This window comes from Schistocerca nitens, chromosome 2 (genome assembly GCF_023898315.1).
Source record: "Schistocerca nitens isolate TAMUIC-IGC-003100 chromosome 2, iqSchNite1.1, whole genome shotgun sequence".
NCBI classification, from domain to species: domain Eukaryota; kingdom Metazoa; phylum Arthropoda; class Insecta; order Orthoptera; family Acrididae; genus Schistocerca; species Schistocerca nitens.
The window spans coordinates 1,104,317,232-1,104,340,758 of NC_064615.1; positions in this window are offsets into that span (position 1 = coordinate 1,104,317,232).

A 23,527-nucleotide genomic window follows, 5' to 3' on the forward strand; every position below is an offset into this window, starting at 1 on the left:
ATTGTTCAACACAGTTAAAGGATAACTTTCCTCAATTTCCGTGGTTGTCTCCCACTGCTATACACAAGTGTGAAATTTGGCTCATACATGTCTACATCATGGGTCTGTAACTGTGCAAAAGCATGGTATCATGCAACGTCGCTTTTGGTCTCGCCGACGCTTCAAACAGCAACGAGTCGACAAATTCGAAGAAAAGGTCACAAACTCACAAGTTCGTGTGAGCTGTGAGCCGCGTTGGTGACGCAGCATTGACACAAATTTCACCATAGTCCTGCTCGACGCCACTGTGACAATATCACGCAATGGGAAGCGCGTCACACCCTGTCCCAGCTACGTTTGACGCCTCTGTGATGGAGGTCAGAACCGTAACGCCAGCGTTGAAACTACGCAGGTATCTTACCGCTGGCCAAGGAAAACATTTGAGGCATACCGCAGCTCAGAACAGACACGAAAAGGCCCCCTGAGGAACCAGATAGGGCGTCAATGGAACCACACCTTCCATAGAGGCGTTCGTTTTCACACATTTCGCACTCTAAAACGACAGTTTGCAGTGCGACGTGCAACATAATGACGTTCTTGACAAATTCTGGCACTGTTCGGAACGATTGAAAGCTTTTCTTAGGCCGTCATAGGGCTGCAACACCACTGAATGTGATTTCACCCTTTGGACTGTAGCACGACTGCAAGTTTTTCTTTGGTATACAGGGTGGAATCATCACGGAGCGTTCAAAACTATTCAACGGAATCTGAAAGTGGCCCGAAGCAGAAAAGGAAGCTCATGCTTTTTCTTCCCTTTTTCTTCGCGCCCCTCTGTGATTGTTATAATGGGGTGTAGAAAATGTCATGTTAGTTAAGCGGACAGCCCCTTATTTACTTTACAGTCAGCATGTTTTGACAAAGTGCCAAATTTCATTACAATAAATTAATATTTACCTATACTGTACCAGACTTACAGAAATAAATGCAGTTTGTTGCCATACGAGTTTCGCTTCTTTTATTTGGGAAGCATCATCACTGGCGATTTCCAGCGCTGTTAAACCAAGTGTGTGTTCCTGGAGATATTTTTGTTAGTTTCCATACTCCAGCTGGCCGATTTCTGGCGTTCCTTCACCCACATTTGTCACATCACATGTATCTCTTTAAACAAATATTTAATATTTTTTGCCTTTGTGAACTGCTCTCGGTATCTTTGAGTCGAACTACAATTAAGTGGCATTTCATCAACAATATGTTCCAAGGGCTCAGCTGTAGCCTCAAGGACGAACATTGCACCCCTCGGACTTAACTGACACCTGTCTAAAACGGAGGCTAGTTTTGATGTCATAAAACACCTTCCTCCACATTTGTTTTCCTTACTTGAATTTACCTTATTTTCATCTACGAAATTGAAGCTGAACTCGGTGAGGGTCCTGTAAGAATGGTACCACCATCAGAATCAGTCACTTAAACAGTTTTTGCATAGCAATCAGCAGCAGTTGTAAAGAACTCTGAACTGATATCACCCTTAATCTACCTTGGTTCCTCTTTCATCGCTCTAATCATCTCCCTTTTCTCTTTTGCTGTCAACTTCCAGTGAAAACCCTCCAAGAACCATTATAGTTTAAGAAGTGGAGACACAGTTGTTTATTTAGTTGGTGAAGTTAAGCACCAAATCAGTGGACATAAATTACTGTGATGGGGTACGCCTTCGCCAGCACACCGGTCGGCACTAGGAAACATTGTATGGCAGGTGCTGAACTAGGAGCGCCTATGACAAAAGAAGTCCAAGACACGACGCTAGGCTACACCCACTGGGCAGCGTGCTTATAGGCCGCCGCCGACGACCGAGCTGCCCCAATCTCTCAATCTCAGTACCTCAGTACGTCGCATCGCAACTCAGTTCGCACTGAACCTCAAGACGTCGCATTGTGTTGTAGTCTTCCACAGCGAGAGTTGTCGCCTCGCACTTTAGCTAGCTGTGAGGTAATGTTAGTCATTGTATATAGGTGTGATATGGACAGGGAAAAGATTCAAGAATTAGTACATGTTATGTGATTGCTGTTAACCACATAACTTCAGATTGTACATCACTGAAGTTAAGTACTCAATAGGTTCCTGTAATAAAGTGTATTTTAACCACGTGCGCATTTTGTGCTGTAGTGAGAGGAAACAGGCCACCCACCTATCATACCACCCTCTCCTCATCCAGCCAGGAACCACAAAACATTACAAGAGGGCACAGCCACATCAGTTACAATCTAATCGACAGGTTTAGTCGCTTTTGTTGTATAACATACATGAAGTGAAATTGACTATCAGTTAAAGCGTTAATTTAGTCAACCATAATAAAGAGTTTATCCTCTTCTGTTTTTATCATGTTCAAAGTATTAGCACCGAAGAGATTATTTACAGTTGTTTTTGTGACTGTTTGCCTTCCTTAAGCACTTTCTTACACATTGCACCACTTTGAACGCAGGTTTGTAAGTTTCTTAGTGCAATGAGATGGGTCTCTTATCGGAATCTCAGCCTTCTCCCAGAACACTACACAGGCATGGGTGACTAAATAAGCACTTTATTTGATAGTTAGTTTCACTTGGTGTAAGTTATACAACAAGATCCTCTAAACCTGTGGATTAGATGGTAATTTATGTCCATTGATTCGGAGTTTAACTTCACCGACTAAATAAATAACTATATCTCTGCTTCTCAAACTACTTCCCATGATGTAAATCAACAGCCACAATGTCGCCGAATGGAAATCGACGCTCCACTGACGGTGGACAGTATGACAGCAGTTGATCAGTTGCACAAGCAATAATAAACCAAAACACAGTGTCATGACACAGCTTCTCGCCCATTACAGCATGGATTCATCGTTTTCACTTTCAACAAAACAGGTATTAAAATTTTTCTTAAAGCAAAAGGAATAATACGAGATAGGTGCCTGCGAAGAAACACGAAATTACAAAAACAGGGACCATTGTAGCGTGGCCAGAGTGGTGCAGCATTAGCACATACATGAATAAAATGGCCAAGGTTTCCCTAAGACCTCCCCACCCCCCCCCCCCCCCCCCCTTCCCAAGTTCGGCAACACTCCTGGTGCACCTCGAGCACCTTTGTTTGCTCACTTTCAGAAATGTCCCTGTACAGAGATACTCCTTCGCAGAGCGCTACCCACAGGCAAGAAAGGCAACCCGCTCCACACTAGCGCCTGCTGACCACATGCGAAAGCAGAAGGGTGTCGAAAGGGTCCCGTTTCTCAAATGGTTCAAATGGCTCTGAGCACTATAGGACTTAACATCTGAGGTCATCAGTCCCCTAGAACTTAGAAGTACTTAAACCTAACAAACCGAAGGATAGCACATACATCCATGCCTGAGGCAGGATTCGAACCTGCGACCGTAGCGATCGCGCGGTTGCAGACTAAAGTGCCTAGAACCGCTCGGCCACAAAGGCCGGCTCGCGTACCTGGCCGGCGGCTACGGATCAGTAGGTAGATATCTCTGTACAAGGTCTTTTGTAGAGTGCCCAACAAAGGTGCGAAGCCGTTGTCGAACTGGGGGTCTTAGAGGACTCTTTGTTGTTTTACTCAATGCGTTTCGATGTTGCATCCCCCCTCCCCTCCCCTCCACACGCACACATAAACACCACAAGAGGGGTGAGAAAGGAGGGATGAAAAAGCATAAAACTCCCATATCTGCTTCCGATCACCTTCAAATTTCGGTGATTGGTTTAAACAGTTCCTAGTGGTTCCACTCCGTATACCAAACAAATCTTGTGATCGCGCCATACAACATAGGGGTTGCAGCCCCATTATGGCTTTAGAAAAGGGTCGATTTGATCCGGAAGTGTCAGCAGTGGCAAAATTTGTCGAGAACGTCGTCCTGTTCTACACCACACTGCAAGCTGTCGGTTTAGAGCGCGAAATGTGTGAAAACGAACGCCTCTATGGAAGGGGTGGTTTCGTTGACACTTTATGCTATCTCCTCGGCTCTTTTCGTGTCTGTTCTGAATGGCGGTGTGTCTCAAACGTTTTCCTGGGTTACCTATAAGAAACTCCTGTGATTTCAAAGCAGGGCATCACGGTGATGAGCCCCATCGTAGAGGCATCAAACGAAGGACTGAAACTTCGATAAGAGGGGTTGTGACGACTTTCCCACAGCGTTACACCTCCACGCTAACGTTGGACAGAAATGTGCTGAAATTTTGTGAGTATGTGACGTCACTAACCTAAGTTACAGGTCACATAAACCTGTGAGTTCCTTCCGTTTATTCGCACGTGTCGACGCCGTGCTGTCAGAAGCATCGCAGAGGCCGAAGATGGCGACGCAGGACGCCTCGCTTTCGCATCATGACGCAGGAATGAAGAATGTTGTAACACCTCTGAGCCAAATTTAAAACTTCTGCGTTGCAATGGCAGACAGTTAAGTGATTTGGAAAAGCGATCCTTTAATTCTATTGCGCGGTGTATTTTATTTGAAAAGAAATAGCAGTTGCAACACGGAAAGCATAAATTTAGCAATATCTTGGAATTGCCTTTTCAGGACCTTAATTCTGTGAGAAGTAGGTACTGTTGCAGTATAGTTCACGAAATTATTACTTTTGTAGGGGTCGGGCCCTCCATTGTTAATAGAAGTGATTAGGACGACTGCCTTTGCGCTAAGCAGAGGACTTCGAGGGGAAAGTCGAGTAGTAGCAATTTCACTTAGCTCAGACTTCCCACTGGTAGACTTTTTTCAAGCGGTGTTTATATTTGACGCTGTATGTGGACGACTATCCTCAATGCATAAACTACGGACAGTACTGGTTTTGAAAGGCCAGTTCAAATCCGCATAGTGGATTGAATGCGAAACTTCCAGGTTAGGAGGCCTAGTCTATTTCCATACTGCACGGCCGCCACCACCTGTCATACAAAGAAACTTTGTAATAACTGTCAGGAGACTGGTTTGATTTGTCTGTCAATTCTTGGCACACACGTCCATTGCATGGACGTGTGTTGTGACAGCTCCGATAACCTCTGGTGAAAAGCAAGAACTACAGTCAGGATGTAACGGTCCGGGCCGGCCGGAGTGGCCGAGCGGTTCTAGGCGCTACTATCTGGAACCGCGCGTCCGCTACGGCCGCAGGTTCGAATCCTGCCTCGGGCATGGGTGTGTGTGATGTCCTTAGGTTAGTTAGGTTTAAGTAGTTCTAAGTTCTAGGGGACTGATGACCTCAGCAGTTAATTCCCATAGTGCTCAGAGCCGTTTTGAAACGGTCCGGACAGTGTTCACCATCCAAAGTTCCGCTAAACAACAAACACGATGTGATCAATTAAAGTACATATATACACTTTACACTGAGAAGAATTCAGACTGATATACCCCAGACAGCTAGTTAGCCGAAGGTAGTTGTCAGCCGCTGGTTGTTAGGCTGAAGGAGGAACAGCACCCAGTGTTCTAGAAATGAGATATACGTGACTGGACTCCTAATCACAGAAGAAATTTTGTTTGGGTCTCCTACTAAATCGCCATTCAGCTGGTTGATGGTTAATATGAAGTCACCATATGCTCATTTCCTTTCTCCAGATGACAGGAGACCCCGCTAGGACTCTCTTTGAGTAGGCAGAGTCTTGTACCTATCAATATATACAAATTGTCTCAGGCTTTCGAAGCCCAGTCACTGAATGGCTAATTACATCTGTGAATGTACTACAGAGTATTTTGCGTTAGAAACTTTCCTATACGGCTAATGACAGCAAAATTTCTGTAATTGCCTACGGGCAGTCGCTCTTACCTAGTTTTACAAGTGGTACCTTACGCTCCCAGCCATAAATCCGGCTAGCAACCACGAAATAACAGCAGACGTAAAAGCATACAGACTGAGTCAAAATGGAATCGGTCAATAGATACAAGTACCTCGCTATAACAATTTCTGGGGATATGAAATGGAACGGTCACATGTGCCAAATTGTAAGTAAAGAATGTGGTAGTCTTCGGTTCCTGAGCAAGATACTGGTAAATTGCTGTCTACACAGAACATTGCTTGCAAAGCAAACGAGCGAACCATCCTAGAAAACTGCTCTCGCCTGTGGGACCCGCACCAAATAGGACTAACGGGACACATTAAAGATATACGAGTAGGCCATGACCAATTCTCGCGAGGTTTGAGTGACGGGAGAGAGTCACGGAAACGCTGAAAAAGTTGGAAAAGCAGAGCCCTGAAGATGAAAGTCAACCATCGCGTGGAGAGCGGCATACAAAGTTTCTAGAACCAGTAGCAATTGAAGTAATGAAAGAATTAAGGAAGATTAAGTGAATTTCGACGTCCCATCGAGAACGAGGTCACTAGAGACCTAACACAATCTCGGATTACGGAAGGATGGGGAAAGAAATTGTCTGTGCCGTATTCAAAGCAACCATTCCGGTGTTCGACGCAAGAGATTTGCGGAAACCCCGTAAAGCGTAACTGTGGATGGCCAGACGAGCATTTGAACCGCCTCACTCTCCTCTCAAGTGCCTACGCAGCCAGAGACTGTGGTCATGTGTGTGTGAGATTTGTTGCGTAACTGTGCGTGTGTGTGTGTTGTCTAATTCCGATGAATGCCTTTTTTGCCGGAAGCTAATTTGTCGATAGTCTTTTTGTTGTGCGTATCTGCGACTCAGCATCTCCGCTATATGGTGAGTAGCAACTATCCTTTTCGTGATACTGTCGTTAATCCATACTGGACTTTCCATTGACTGAGGAAAAATTCGCTACTTTGCGCCAATTAGGTCGCTTTGCACGCGTAAATTCAAAAGCACAGACATCTGCGGGACCATGTGTTACCACTAATTGAAATGCTCATTACCAAGCCTACGCAATTATTCTCATTACCAGTTAAAATGTGTCTCTTGCAGAAACGATAAATTTAAGGTAGGCGAAGAAAAGCTACGTTTGTTCAGTATTAGGAAACCAAATGGAGAACACGTTTGGCTGCCTGAATTTTCTTCCTGTTAAATAACTCGGAAACGGAGCTACATATCGATTTTTTTTCTTATCAGTTATCTCTCAGCACAATCTATCCTGCAACTCCCTTAGAACCTTTACAGACTGTTTCTGACCACTGTGTAGATACGACCACCAACCTGGCATAGCGTCAGAAGTCCGACCAGCCGACAGGTTTCTACTGATTTGCGGTCCTGTCTCGACGATTCCGTGCACACTGCAGTCGTAACTGGCGATGTCTTTCGGTCAACTTGGGAATATGTAGGATCGTCTGCTGTGGAACCTCGTCGTTAACAAAGTTCGGTGAACGCTGTGCTCCCAAACACTCGTGTCTGCAACAGCATTGTACACTGCCCGGATTGCCGTGTAGCTCGCCTTGCACAGCCAGCAGGCCTCCTACCTGCACAGTCTGTGACGAGGCGTAGACCTCCCATATCTTCCTGCCTACACCTTTATTGTCCTTCGACCACTTTTCGCAGACGTCCAGAAGACCAACGCCGATAAGCTTCGCCGTTTCCCTGATGTTCGGTCCCAGGTGCCGCGCCCTAACGACCAGCCGTTTATTGAAGTCGCGATGCGAGTGCAGTGGCCTCCCCCATCTGCGGCTCGTTTCGTCGCTAGAATGACGAACGATTCGTCCCTGTTCTGCTTACGTAGTTTGCTTACTGCGTCACGTGTCCGTAACGCCACTGGGCGGCTCTCCATCTGGTGTTGAACAGTGGCCATAAAGCTTTGGCTCTTCATCCGCTGGATAATGTCCGAAGATCCTTGATGCTTTTGTAGAAAACATCGTTCCATATTGGAAACTTAAAACGCCACTGTAACGAAATGCATAGAGGAAGGCAGAAGTTAGACGACTGATACAGTCTCTGTAGGAGCACATTCTACATAAATGAACGTCGCGTATTCCTTATAAATAGGTGACAGAGCGATGATTAATTTATGGACTGGACCATAGATCTTCCTCCACCACACAACAAAAAAATGGTTCAAATGGCTCTGAGCACTATGGGACTCAACTGCTGTGGTCATAAGTCCCCTAGAACTTAGAACTACTTAAACCTAACTAACCTAAGGACATCACACACATCCATGCCCGAGGCTGGATTCGAACCTGCGACCGTAGCAGTCGCACGGTTCCGGACTGCGCGCCTAGAACCGCGAGACACCACACAACACAGCAACAGTAAGTAGTTTCATGACGTTGATAAAAACGGAAAAGTTTTTGTATAATTTGTATTTTAATATGTCACTGAAAAAGTATGTTCTTTCTTGTCTTCTACCTTCTGCGAGGGTGTGGTTTTTGGGGGGTGGGGAGTTGGGGGGTGGGTGGTGGGTAGTCGGGGGTGGGTGGTGGAACATTCTTCCTGTCACTGTGCGGCGTTAAATCGACGTCGATTTCGAAATAAGGCAACCGGGAGCGACTCGCCCGATTTTACGGTCCTAATGTTGACAAATGAAATTTGTACCTCTGAACTTTAGTAGATAAAAATATTTATCCAGTTCTGCTTCTGTTTTTGCCATGATCATTTGTAATCTATTAATATACATCGATAATGTTTGCGACGCGGCCCTATTTTTTTTAAATATTTCTATTCAGTTTCCTGCTAAGAATTTTTGACCTTTATTTTACAGGTCCGTCTTGATCACAGAAACTTTTACACTTCGCCATTACAGGTTTTGACTACTGCCATCTTCAGATCTGCTAGCACAAAAACAGCGGGTAAGCAACTAGGTTCAACTAGCTGAAGTTAAATCTATGACGGACATGGTGATACATAAGAAAAATAAAAAAAAATATTTACACGATTAACAACCATGCATAGCAGCCATACATACCATGAAATATTCTGATGTTGGTATATAAGTCAAACTATATGTGTACGTATATAGTAAGTGATGGTGATGACCTGGATGCATATGGTATTTGTACAAATAACCGAGGCCAGCAGAGGGCTCTAAGGCCAGGGTACGTGAATAACTGGTATCGCAAATTTAATAGTTAAAATGCACTATGCATAGTCATTAATTAAAATTATTTAGCATGGGAAAATGAGCGACTGACAATAAAACATGTACTAACGTACAATATGTGGAATTAGATCCGTACTTAAAATCCACATAAAAAGGGCAAATAGTTATAATGGGAAGCTCCTAGCCTGACGAAGTATAACACACAATTGTGTTAAAGTCAGTACAAAAAGTTTAAAAATAAAGTCTAATCTATAAATGGAAGCCCTCCAACGTGTCAACACAATTAAACCATAACCGTAAGTGTAAGATAGTAACGAAACAATGACAATTAATTACGTCGATCCATGCGGAGTGGGACCTCAGTGGCTCCTCCTCGTGGCTTCTCTCGTTTTCCAGCGGCGAATCTCGCGGAGGAAAACCCATTGTCCTCGCCACTGGTGGCCGGCCCTTGTCCCTGCTCACAGAAGCAGGTTTCAGAATACACCAAAATAAGTAATTCCGTTTGCCGTTTTCTGTGTACATAAATCTCTATTTTTGCTCATGTTTCCATGCGAAGTAATTTGTTAGTTAGTTAATGTGTGTGAAATCTTATGGGACCTAACTGCTAAGGTCATCAGTCCCTAAGCCTACACACTACTTAACCTAAATTATCCTAAGGACAAACACACACACCCATGCCCGATGGAGGACTCGAATCTCCACCGGGACCAGGCGCACAGACCATGACTGCAGCGCCCCAGACCGCTCGGCTAATCCCGCGCGGCAAGTAATTTGAATTAATGACTACGCATATTACATTTCCCCCATGAACCATGGACTTTGCCGTTGGTGGGGAAGCTTGAGTGCCTCAGCGATACAGATAGCCGTACCGTAGGTGCAACCACAACGGAGGGGTATCTGTTGAGAGGCCAGAAAAACGTGTGGTGCCTAAAGAGGGGCAGCAGCCTTTTCAGTAGTTGCAAGGGCAACAGTCTCGATGATTGACTGATCTGGCCTTGTAACACTAACCAAAACGGCCTTGCTGTGCTGGTACTGCGAACGGCTGAATGCAAGGGGAAACTACGGCCGTAATTTTTCCCGAGGGCATGCAACTTTACTGTATGATTAAATGATGATGGCGTCCTCTTGGGTAAAATATTCCGGAGGTAAAATAGTCCCCCATTCGGATCTCCGGGCGGGGACTACTCAAGAGGATGTCGTTATCAGGAGAAAGAAAACTGGCGTTCTACGGATCGGAGCGTGGAATGTCAGATCCCTTAATAGGGCAGGTAGGTTAGAAAATTTAAAACGGGAAATGAATAGGTTAAAGTTAGATATACACTCCTGGAAATGGAAAAAAGAACACATTGACACCGGTGTGTCAGACCCACCATACTTGCTCCGGACACTGCGAGAGGGCTGTACAAGCAATGATCACACGCACGGCACAGCGGACACACCAGGAACCGCGGTGTTGGCCGTCGAATGGCGCTAGCTGCGCAGCATTTGTGCACCGCCGCCGTCAGTGTCAGCCAGTTTGCCGTGGCATACGGAGCTCCATCGCAGTCTTTAACACTGGTAGCATGCCGCGACAGCGTGGACGTGAACCGTATGTGCAGTTGACGGACTTTGAGCGAGGGCGTATAGTGGGCATGCGGGAGGCCGGGTGGACGTACCGCCGAATTGCTCAACACGTGGGGCGTGAGGTCTCCACAGTACATCGATGTTGTCGCCAGTGGTCGGCGGAAGGTGCACGTGCCCGTCGACCTGGGACCGGACCGCAGCGACGCACGGATGCACGCCAAGACCGTAGGATCCTACGCAGTGCCGTAGGGGACCGCACCGCCACTTCCCAGAAAATTAGGGACACTGTTGCTCCTGGGGTATCGGCGAGGACCATTCGCAACCGTCTCCATGAAGCTGGGCTACGGTCCCGCACACCGTTAGGCCGTCTTCCGCTCACGCTCCAACATCGTGCAGCCCGCCTCCAGTGGTGTCGCGACAGGCGTGAATGGAGGGACGAATGGAGATGTGTCGTCTTCAGCGATGAGAGTCGCTTCTGCCTTGGTGCCAATGATGGTCGTATGCGTGTTTGGCGCCGTGCAGGTGAGCGCCACAATCAGGACTGCATACGACCGAGGCACACAGGGCCAACACCCGGCATCATGGTGTGGGGAGCGATCTCCTACACTGGCCGTACACCACTGGTGATCGTCGAGGGGACACTGAATAGTGCACGGTACATCCAAACCGTCATCGAACCCATCGTTCTACCATTCCTAGACCGGCAAGGGAACTTGCTGTTCCAACAGGACAATGCACGTCCGCATGTATCCCGTGCCACCCAACGTGCTCTAGAAGATGTAAGTCAACTACCCTGGCCAGCAAGATCTCCGGATCTGTCCCCCATTGAGCATGTTTGGGACTGGATGAAGCGTCGTCTCACGCGGTCTGCACGTCCAGCACGAACGCTGGTCCAACTGAGGCGCCAGGTGGAAATGGCATGGCAAGCCGTTCCACAGGACTACATCCAGCATCTCTACGATCGTCTCCATGGGAGAATAGCAGCCTGCATTGCTGCGAAAGGTGGATATACACTGTACTAGTGCCGACATTGTGCATGCTCTGTTACCTGTGTCTATGTGCCTGTGGTTCTGTCAGTGTGATCATGTGATGTATCTGACCCCAGGAATGTGTCAATAAAGTTTCCCCTTCCTGGGACAATGAATTCACGGTGTTCTTATTTCAATTTCCAGGAGTGTAGTGGGAATTAGTGAAGTTCGGTGGCAGGAGCAACACGACTTCTGGTCTGGTGACTATAGGGTTAAAAACACAAAATCAAATAGGGGTAATGCAGGAGTAGGTTTAATAATGAATAAAAAAATAGGAGTGCGGGTAACCTACTACAAACAGCATAGTGAACGCATTATTGTGGCCAAGATAGGTACGAGGCCCACGCCTACTACAGTAGTACAAGTTTATATGCCAATTAGCTCTGCAGATGATAAAGAAATTGATGAAATGTATGATGAATTTATTCAGGTAGTGAAGGGAGTCGAAAATTTAATAGTCATGGGTGACGAAATCGGTAGTAGGAAAAGGGAGAGAAGGAAACGTAGTAGGTGAATATGGATTGGGGCTAAGAAATGAAATACGAAGCCGCCTGAATTTTGCACAGAGCACAACTTAATCATAGCTAACACTTGGTTCAAGAATCATAAAAGAAGGCTGTATACATGGAACAAGCCTGGAGATTCTGAAAGGTTTCAGATTATATAATGGTAAGACAGAGATTTAGGAACCAGGTTTTAAATTGTATGACATTTCCAGGGGCAGATGTGGACTCTGACCACAATTGGTTATGACCTGTAGATTAAAACTGAAGAAACTGCAAAAAGGAGGGAATTTAAGGAGATTGGACCTGGATAAACTGACTAAACCAGAGGTTGTACAGAGTTTCAGGCAGAGCATAATGGAACAATCGACAGGAATGGGGGAAAGAAATACAGTAGAAGAAGAATGGGTAGCTCTGAGGGATGAAGTAGTGAAGGCAGCAGAGGATCAAGTAGGTAAAAGACGAGGGCTAGTAGAAATCCTTGGGCAACAAAAGAAATATTAAATTTAATTGATGAAAGGAGAAAATATAAAAACGCAGTAAATGAAACAGGCTAAAAGGAATACAGACGTCTAAAAATGAGGTCGACAGGAAGTGCAAAATGGCTAAGCAGGGATGGCTAGAGGACAAATGTAAGGATGTAGAGGCTTATCTCACTAGGAGAGCTCAGATGGGAACCCAGTTCTAAGCAAAAATGGGAAAGCAGAAAGGTGGAAGGAGTATATAGAGGGTCTATACAAGGGTGATGCACTTGAGGACAATATTATGAAATGGTAGAGGATGTAGATGAAGATGAAATGGGAGATAAGATACTGCGTGAAGAGTTTGACAGAGCACAGGAAGACCTGAGTCGAAAGAAGGCCCCTGGAGTAGACAACATTCCATTAGAACTACTGACGGCCTTGGGAGAGCCAGTCCTGACAAAACTCTACCATCTGGTGAGCAAGATTTATGAAACAGGCGAAATACCCTCAGACTTCAAGATGAATATAATAATTCCAATCCCAAAGAAAGCAGGTGTTGACAGATGTGAAAATTACCAAACTATCAGTTTGATAAGTCACAGCTGCAAAATACTAACGCGAATTCTTTACAGACGAATGGAAAAACTAGTAGAAGCCGATCTCGGGGAAGATCAGTTTGGATTTCGTAGAAATGTTGGAACACGAGAGGCAATACTGGCCCTGCGACTTATCTTAAAAGCTAGATTAAGGAAAGGCAAACCTATGTTTCTTGCATTTGTAGACTTAGAGAAAGCTTTTGACAATGTTGATTGGAATACTCTCTTTCAAATTCTGAAGGTGGCAGGGGTAAAATACAGGGAGCGAAAAGCTGTTTACAATTTGTACAGAAACCAGATGGCAGTTATAATAGTCGAGGGGCATGAAAGGGTAGCAGTGGTTAGGAAGGGAGTGAGACAGGGTTGTAGCCTATCTCCGATGTTATTCAATCTGTATATTGAGCAAGCAGTGAAGGAAACAAAAGAAAAATTCCGACTAGGTATTAAATTCCATGGAGAAGAAATAAAAACCTTGAGGTTCGCCGATGACATGTAATTCTGTCAGAGACAGCAAAGGACTTGGAAGAGCAGTTGAGCGGAATGGATAGTGTCTTGAAAGGAGGATATAAGATGAACATCAACAAAAGCAAAACGAGGATAATGGAATGTAGTCGAATTAAATCGGGTGATGCTGAGGCAATTAGATTAGGAAACGAGACACTTAAAGTAGTGAAGGAGTTTTGCTATTTGGGGAGCAAAATAACTGATGATGGTCGAAGTAGAGAGGATATAAAATGTAGACTGGCAATGGCAAGGAAAGCGTTTCTGAAGAAGAGAAATTTGTTAACATCGAGTATAGATTTAAGTGTCAGGAAGTCGTTTCTGAAAGTATTTTTATGGAGTGTAGCCATGTATGGAAGTGAAACATGGACGATTAATAATTTGGACAAGAAGAGAATACAAGCTTTTGAAATGTGGTGCTACAGAAGAATGCTGAAGATCAGATGGGTAGATCACATAACTAATGAGGAAATATTGAATAGGATTGGGGAGAAGAGAAGTTTGTGGCACAACTGACTAGAAGAATGGATCGGTTGGTAGGACATGTTCTGAGGCATCAAGGGCTCACCAATTTAGCATTGGGGGGCAGCGTGGAGGGTAAAAATCGTAGAAGGAGACCAAGAGATGAATACACTAAGCAGATTCAGAAGGATGTAGGTTGCGGTAGGTACTGGGAGATGAAGAAGCTTTCACAAGATAGAGTAGCATGGAGAGCTGCATCAAACCAGTCTCAGGACTGAAGACCACAACAACAACATTGCATTTTAACTGTTAAATGTGTGATACTGGTTACTCATGTAAACTAGCTGTAGTGCCCACTGCTGGCCTCGGTTATTTGTATAAATACCATATGCATCCATGTCATCAACAGCACCTACTATGCGCCTACATGTATAATTTGACATTGATACCAACATCAGAATATTTCATGGTATATATGGCAGGTATGCACGGCTGTTAATCATGTAAATATTTTTTATTTTTCTTATGGCCTGTTATAGATTTAGCTTCAGCTAATTGAAATTAGTTGGGTACCCCACTGTTTTTGTTTGTAACGGATCTGAAGAAGGCAGTAGAAGAAACTGGTAACAGTGAAGAGAAGAAGTTTGTGTTATCAAGACGGTCCTATAAGATAACGTGCCGCAATATAACCATGGACTCATTTTCGGACTATGTCTTCAATTGATAAAATTTTGACATGTCATCCGGAGACTCTAAACAGACCAGTCATATTCGTTAATAATGGTGACACACAATACTTTATAATATGTATGTAGTTAGTAAATCATGTTAACAGCAACAATTGATAATATTAATGAGAAATGAAACAGAAAATTTGAAAAATAAGAATGAATTAAAAGGTACGTAAAGTAAAGGTAATTAATCAAAGTTCCAATTGAGTAACGTCCGTCTTACATTACTAGAAGTATTACTGGTAGCCTCATAAAACCTCGCCAACTACCTACAACTACACCTGTTTCTAAACCTATTGTTGCTACACTATTCTATAACACCCACATTGGTATGTGCATGTCTCGGCAATCCTCGAATCTATGAGTATCCGTGTTGGGGCTATAGCAGTATTTCTTTTATTTTTATTTTTTCTTATATATAGAGCGTCCTCTTGCTCTTATACACTGAAATTTATCCGTTTGCCTTTGAGATATCCGATGCATTATAACAGTGACTTAAGTCCACAGGTTTTGATCGCTTACAATTGTTTTCAGATCACAGTCTAATGGTCTGCAGTCTCTTACTGCCTGAAAAAGGGGGCATCTGAGAGTGACATGATCAGCGGAAACTTCCTGTGCACATTCACAGACTGATGTGTTACTACATCCCACTCGATGCCGATGTGTGGGATATGGATCGTGACCTATTAACAGGTGCACTATGCCTCGAGTAGGGGCAATGTCGTGCTGTTTGATCGTGTTCCTGATGCCGGGGAATATTCTGTCAACAAGCCTAGCAGTGCTACTAGTGTCCCAGTCATATTGCCATTCATTTAACTTCCAGGATCGTAAATGTCTTATATCAGAAATATGCGTTCCTGTCTATATAGTACACACGATCATATTGCTCATGCCTCAACCAGTACAGCTCTACCTTGTGACGTACCACGATATCCATCAGACATCTCGAGAATCACCAGTAAACCCTCTACAGGTATAGTGCGAAAGCCATCGATGAGCTTCAGAAGTACTCTCCGCTGAATTCCTCGCAGTATGTTTTGTAGCTACCTAGCCTAAAGTGATGAGCCCAGACGCTGGCAGCGAAGCCCATAATGCCGCTGAAGACAGTTTCCTGATATGACCACACCACATGCAACGGTAGTGTATAGTCAGCAGTGCCAAAAACAGGCAATCTTATGAATAATTTTGGCCGTTTTTTGAGTAACAGATTTTGTGTGTTCTATAAAGTTTCTTTTCTCGTCTAGAAGAGTGCCTAAATATCTACAGTTAGTGCTGCATTTTACAGGTATTCCGTCAAGCCTCAGAGAAAGATTTCTTGCAAGAGAAATTCTTCCCTTCAGAAGAATGTATGTGGTCTTATGAACAGTTATAGTTTGTTGCTCTTGCATTTGAGCAAGCACATCATTCGCGTTTTCAAGTCTTGCCCTGGAGGCTACAGACACAACTACTAGAATGTCATCTACTTATGCAGCAACACCTTCAGTAGCATCTGCCTCGTGTAACAGATGTAATAGAGGTGGACCACTTATGGGGCCTTGAGGACAGCCCTTGGTAACCTTTTTGATTACCTTGCTGTTACCCGTAAGTCACTGGACGCTAAGTCTACTACAGAAATCTTCAAAGCTCTTACATAGACATTTGGGTACCATGATATCTCGAATGCCTGTGAACAGCGCAGGCTACCGAAGATTCCGCCCAAGGGGGTCGGGCTCTTTGGCGGGTTCGTGCTTGGCTACCAGGAGCTCCAGCCTTTGCAGTATGTTTCCCCTTCCGTGCTGCATGTCTATCCTCTTGCTGTTCTTTTTCCCATCACTTGGTGAACATGTCTGGGGTGTTTTTCGGAATGTGTTCCGCATTTTCAGTGGCTGACATCGGAACAGTCTCACCACTGTCTTTTCATTCCTTTTTCTTTCTTTGTTCACCTTCTCCTATCCTTCCTCCGCTTCGATATTTGAGGTTCCTCTTTTTCTTCTTCCTGTGCGCTCCTGAAGGTCTGTCCACGCTCTGACGTGTAACAGGTGACTCGGTAATGCGTAGTTCCCAGCCCCCTGGTACCGGCCAGGCCCAGGGAGGGGTGACCTTTCCAAATTGCCGTTTGGACCGTCTGTCAGGTGTTCGGGAGGTGTGACCTGAGGCGTGAACTATCACCTAAGGCGAGTGCGCCCCCCTCTGAAGGGGGTCCACAGTTGGAGGGACCATGGCATCTGAGACACTGGCAGTCATGGGGGATTTTCTCGCAGTGAGCCAATCACCTTCGCAGTCAGCAGCTACTATACGTAAACAGAATGAGACTAACGATTCAAATACTCTCCCAGTTCCACCAAGGTCCCTCGTGGTTTCCTGCACTGAAGGCAGTCAGTCCTTCGCAGTGGTAAATCCCTTTATTATTTAGAAAGGTGTTGATGCAATTGCTGGCCCTGTGAAATCCTGCTCTCGTTTACGCAATGGTATTTTGCTTTTGCTGACTACTTCTTATTCTCAAGTACAACAAGTACTTGTTGCTTCGCTCCTCCATGGCTATCGTTTCATGTCGAGACCCATCGAACACTAAATTCTTCCCGTGGTCTTATTTACACTAGGCTGCTCGATGGTCTGATGGAGGTAGAGATCCAAACGTACCTCTCTCTTATCAGGGTGCCATTGCCATCCATCGGGTGATGAAAAAAGTATATGCCTCCTTATTGCCTACACAGTCTCTTTCTCACTTTTGATGGAGTGGTTCTTCCATCAAAGATCAAAGCAGGTTATGAAGTTACCACAGTTAGATCGTATATTCCGAACCGATGTACTGCTATCAGTGTCGTCGTTACAGCCACACTTGAGAGTTTTATCGACACCCAGCCAAATGTGTAAACTGTTGCAGGGATGCTCACGAGGACAATTGTCTGCCTCCTTCTCCCCGCTGCATCAGCTGCAATGGCGGACCAGCCGCCTCCTCCCGAAACTGTATCTCGATGAATGGGCTGTTCGGGAGATCAGGGGAAAGTGCCTTATCGAGTCGCTAGCAAATTGTTGGCTAGTCGGAAACCCTGTATTCTACCATCTGGCACCTACAGTACTGTTCTTGTTACCTCTCGCTCCACAAGGGACATGGCCGTGCAGACATGCAACCTCAAATTTAGCACCGCGGTTGTGAAATCGGCTAGCGTTTTATTAGTATCCCCTTATCCTCCTTCAGCTGCGCAACACGCCACCAAACTATCGCCTCAGGGAGCGAAGTCACCAGCTACACAACTGGCTGGCCTGAAAGGACACAAGGAATACATTAATGAAGACTTTCTATGTCCCTCCAGCCAACTGACATCTGAGTTTTCCTCTATTAACCAGAAAGGCTCAAATAATTCAAACAAAAGCAAACGATCTTCTCCTTCGCCGACTCGAAGATACTCATTGACGGTGTCGCCATATGATACCCTTGCCTGGCCAACCTCCGTGTCGCTGGTCCACTCTCCCAAAGGTTTTGCTGCACTGAACTCTGCAGGCCATCAGCAGAAGAATGCAGACACTTATGTGGACCTCACGGACCAGGATCCTCCCGTTTCTGTGCCCTGTAGCAGCGAGGCTTCACAGGCTGTCACTCGCCAGCCGCTGAGGTTACACCCTTTCATTTCGTCCCCATAATGACTCTCCTCCAATGGAACGTTTGTGGCCTTGGATCCACCAAAGAGGGTTTACATCTGTTCTTAGAATCGCAGCTCACACTTGTTCTCTGCCTTCAGGAAACGAAACTGCATCCTTACGACCACTTTAAGCTCTCGCATTTCTTCCCGGTCCATTTTGACCTTCCCCCCCCCCGAGGCCGATATTCCAGCTCATGTGGGAATCATGCTGCTCATACAGGATGACGTTTATAGCCAAAACCTGTCCGAGAGGTGCCCTCTTGGCTGACCTTCTCAATCAAATTAAGCTCCCCTGCCTTGACACAGGAGCACCCATTCGGACCTATCCTTTCTCCTCTTCCCAGTTTGCCCATCGTCTTGAACGGCCCATTCTCTCTGACACATATTCGACAGACCATCTGCCATGTGCTGTTCGTTTGCTGACTCCTACCCCGTCTATGAGCACACCTAAACGGCAGCTTACTCAGGCCAACTAGAGGCTTTACTCCTCCCTGGCGACCTTTGCCGAATAGCATTTACCCATTTGTGGTGACCAGGTAGAATATCTTACAAACGTTATCCTTACCGCCACAGAATCTTACATTCTTCGCACTTCCACTTTACCGCGCCATGTACCAGTCGCTTGGTGAACTGAGGCGTGCCGCGACATAATTTGCGCCCGGAGATATGCTCTCCGCATTTTTAACCATCAGCCTGTGTCGTCGTGTTCTTCGACATTGCAAAACAGCTAGCTGGATTTCACTCACAAGTTCTGTTAACAGTTCCACTCTCTCTTCCGTCGTGTGGGCCAACCTGTGACAGCTCTCTGAGATCCATTCCCCAATTTCCGGCCTGACAGTAGCAGATGATGACATCGTGGACCCTGTTGCTATCTCCAACAACTTGGGCCGCCATTTTGCAGAGATTTCGAGCTCCTCCCACTATCACTGTGCCTTCCTCCATCGGAAAAGAGCGGAGGAGGCTCATGCGATACCCTTCTCTTCTCAAGATCGTGAGTGATAAAATACCACTTTACTATAAGGGAGCTAGATCATGCTCTCACTTCAACCCAATCCACTGCCCCAGGGCCAGACGCTGATCACATTCAGATGTTGCAACACTTTTGTTTTGTGGACAAGAAGCTTCTGCTTAGTATGTGCAAGTGCATTTGATCAGAGGGCACCTTCCGCAGGTGCTGGTGTGAAGCCACTTTCATACCTATATCTAAGCTGCCTAAGGACAAACACCTTCCTTTTAGCTACCGGCCAATTTCTCTCAGCAGCTATATTTGCAAGGTGATGGAACGTATGAGTCACGCCTGACTGGTATGGTGGCTCAAGTCTCACAATTGACTAACCGCTGCACAGTATGGATTTCGAGTGCGGCGTTCTGCAGTTGACCATCTCATCACTTTTTCCTCCAATGTCATGAATGGTGTTTTTCGATTTGGAGAAATCCTATAACACCTTCTCTACACGTGGGGCTTCTGTGACCGCCTGTTCTACTTCCTTGACGAATTTTTAAAAGGCCGAGTTTTCATGGTACATATGGTTTCTGGATTGTCGGACACATTTATCCAGGAAAACGGTATGCCTCAGGGTTCCATCTTTAGCATCGTCCTCTTTGCTATCGCCCTTAATCCTATAATGGCCAGTCTCCCCCCAGGCATCTCTTCGCTGACGATTTTTCCATTTATTGCAATTCTCCATGGGACTGTGTCATTGAGCGCCCCTTCAGCGATGTCTCGATCGTCTTTACTCATGGAACATCGATAATGGTTTTCGTTTTTCCACTGACAAAAGCGTTTATATGAATTTCTGGTGTCGCAATTGGTTTCTCCCACTATATTTACGTCTTGGGCCAGTTGCTGTTCCGTTCGTTGAAACTACGAAATTCCTGGGGCTCATGTTCGCTAGGAAACTCTCTTGACCCTCCCACATACCTTACCTGTCAGCCCGCTGAATGCGTTCCCTCAGTGTTCTACGTGTCCTCAATGGCACTTCCTGGGGTGCAGGTCGAACCACCCTCTTCCGTTTGTATCGGTCCATAGTTCGTTCGAAACTAGGCTATGGGTTCTTCGTTTATGCATCTGCATGTCCGTCTCTCTTACGCCGCCTCAATACCATCCACCATCTTGGCATCTGTTTAGCCACTGGCGCCTTTTACACTAGCCCGGTGCGGAAGTTGCCGAAATACGCTATCATACCGCCGTGACTTTCTCCCCAGCAGATATGCATGCCATTTGTCTGCAGTGCGTGGCCACTCATCCTATACCTCCTTCTTTGGTGACTCCTTTGATCGACAGTATGGGATGTGTCCCTCTTCTCTTTTACCTCCTGGAGTTTGCTTTCGGCTCTTATTCGAGCAGGTTAACTTCACGCTACCTGCAACTTGCCAGTGGGTGTGAAGCCTGCACCATCTTGGCTTCGTGCGGCGGCCCATGTTCACCTTGGCCCTCATTCGCTTCCCAAGGACACTACTCCAGCCTCACTCTATCGCCTTTAGTTTCACGATCTTCGCTTTGTGTACACTGACGGCTCTCGGACTGACCATGGTGTCGGGCGTGCCTTCGTCATTGGTGATGACGTTTTTCTGTATCGGCTTCCGAAATACGCCCAGTATTTACAACAGAGCTCTTCGCTCTGTATCAGGTCACGCAGTACGTCCGGCGACACAGGCTTTTCAATTGCGTGATCTGCTCCGACTCTTTCAGCGTCCTTCAAAGCCTCTTTGTGTAGCATACTGTCCATCCCTTAGTGCATCGAGTCCAGGAAAGCTATCATTTGCTCACGCTTGATGGAGCCACAGTGAAGTTTATGTGCGTTGCTGGTCACGCCAGTCTGACAGACAACGAGGCCACTGACGTTGCTGCCAAGGCTGCAGTCCTCGCATCTCAGACCGCTAGTTCCTATATTCCCTCCAATGATCTCAGTGTTGCCGTCTGTCAGCAGGTGGTGTCTCTTTGGCATCACCACTGGTCTTCCATTAGTGAAAACAAGCCTTGGTCTATTAGCCTCTCCCAGCTGCTTTGACGGCCTCTCGATCCTCTCGCTACAAGGAGACCATGTTAACTAGGTTGCGTATTGGGCACTGTCTCTTTAGCCATCGCCAACCGACCAATCTGTGCCCATTGCACCCGGATTTGGACTGTCTGCCATTTCCTGGCCGAATGCCCTTTTTTTAACCGCTTACGTTCCCGTTTGTGTTTGCTGTCTGAGTTATAGGACGTCTTAGCGAATGACGTGCGAGCTGTTGACCGTGTTTTATTTTTTAACTATCGTAGCAATATGGCGAAGGCCATTTAATTTTTAGTTCTGGGCCTCCGTTTCTCTGTGGCTTATTTTATAGACCTTTCTCCACATCCGTTGTTTGTGACTGACATGTCGTCGTTTTTAACTCATCTCTTCTTCGTGTTCTACAGTTTTCACATGGGCGCGCATGACCCTAGTTTTTTTTGCGCCCTAAAACAAGACAAAACAAAACAAGCCACCAAAGATTGTCGAATGCCCCTACGATGTAAATCATGAGGGGCGACTGCATACTACATTGTTGAATTTCTGAAGACCGTTATTTACCACATCGTCTGTAGAACTCCCTTTCCTGGATACATACTGTATTGCTGTCAAGTATGGGCATATCAGTGGACCTACCATCGGGACGAGCTCTGGGTGGACACCGTCTGGACTGATTACTACGGTAGAAATGCGAAATTGTAATGGTGTCAGAGACTTCCTTGACAGCACACTCTCTCCCTCTCTCTCCTCGTTATGTTTAAACCATCCAACAGAATAATACTATTAACTACTAAAACTTCGCTAACGTCACCCCACATAACACGATTTCGCGGTGAAACGCAGTGTGAGACAAACGGTAGGAAGAGATTTGGACCACACGCCCGTAGTCGGTCCGGGCGGCCTGCGCTGCTCGTGTGCTGAGAGCGGCACGACGGACCAGCGGCTGTTTATAACTGTGTGGCGACCCATCCGCTGCCACTGGCCGCGCGCGGCGAGGAAAGACTGCCGAAGAGGATGGCAGCGGCTGCTGGCCGGTGGTGGGGGGAGGGTGGGGGCGGGCGCGGCAACGGCCACCGGAGCTGCCAGCGGCGGCAACAATCAATAGCCGGCGGGTGGCGATGGCTATCGACAGCTTGAAAGCATATCGACACGCCGCCATTGTCTGCGCGGAAACAGGTGTCATTTGGCGACCGCTCGTCAACTCGACACTCCGACACTCGGCGGCCTTCCGCTCGCCAGCTCTGCGGGGCTGCGTCATACGACGACAGCACTCTGTCGTCTCCCTCGCAAACACGCGCGGCCTTCAGTTACTGTACTTCCGTCTTCCGGATCTAGGCAGCACGTCTCTCATATAACTCTTCCTTTGGCTACTGTGACTGAGACCGGCAGAAGAAATTTTCTCACTGCTTTGCGTTTGCTTCTTCGTTCCTTAACATAAATATAAAATGATTAAGTATGAAACGCTATTGAGGTAGACCACGTCAATTATTTTGACACTCGTCTTTCAGTTAGCAAATATGGTATAGATATCAGCGCGCCTCTTTTTGCGTTCGCTCATTTCTACAGCTATCAGGAGGACATAAACTTGATCTACGTTTCTCCACCTACCACTTCACATCCTGGGTTTCAACCGTCTGCAGCCCTGGTTACTGCAGAATCCCAGAGTAATTTTAATCCGGTGCAGTACAGGAGAGATTGCACTCCTCTTTTTCAAGCGATATTTTCCGACATTTTATATCAGCATCATAGCAATGTATATATCTTTATAGATTGGTCCAAACAGGATGCCTCAGTTCTTTGTTCTGTAGTTTTTCGGATTGTGTCCTCAAGGTCCTACTGCCTCAGGATTTTAGTGTGTCTGACGCAAAATTATACACGATTTTGCGGGCACCGAAGCAGACGAAATGTTCTTCCTGTGCTAAATTTCTTGTCCCGATTCTCTGAGTGCCCTTCACTCTCTACACCTTTTGTACCCAGTAGCTAAAGTAGTGCAGAATATCCCGGATATCCTAGTCAAAAACAACTACTGTGGAAGGAGGTGTCTTTCTGTGGGTACGAGGGCACATGGGTGGTGCCGAGAATGTCGTCGTGTGACTAGGGCCTCCCGTCTGGAAGACCGTTCACCGGGTGCAAATCTTTCGATTTGA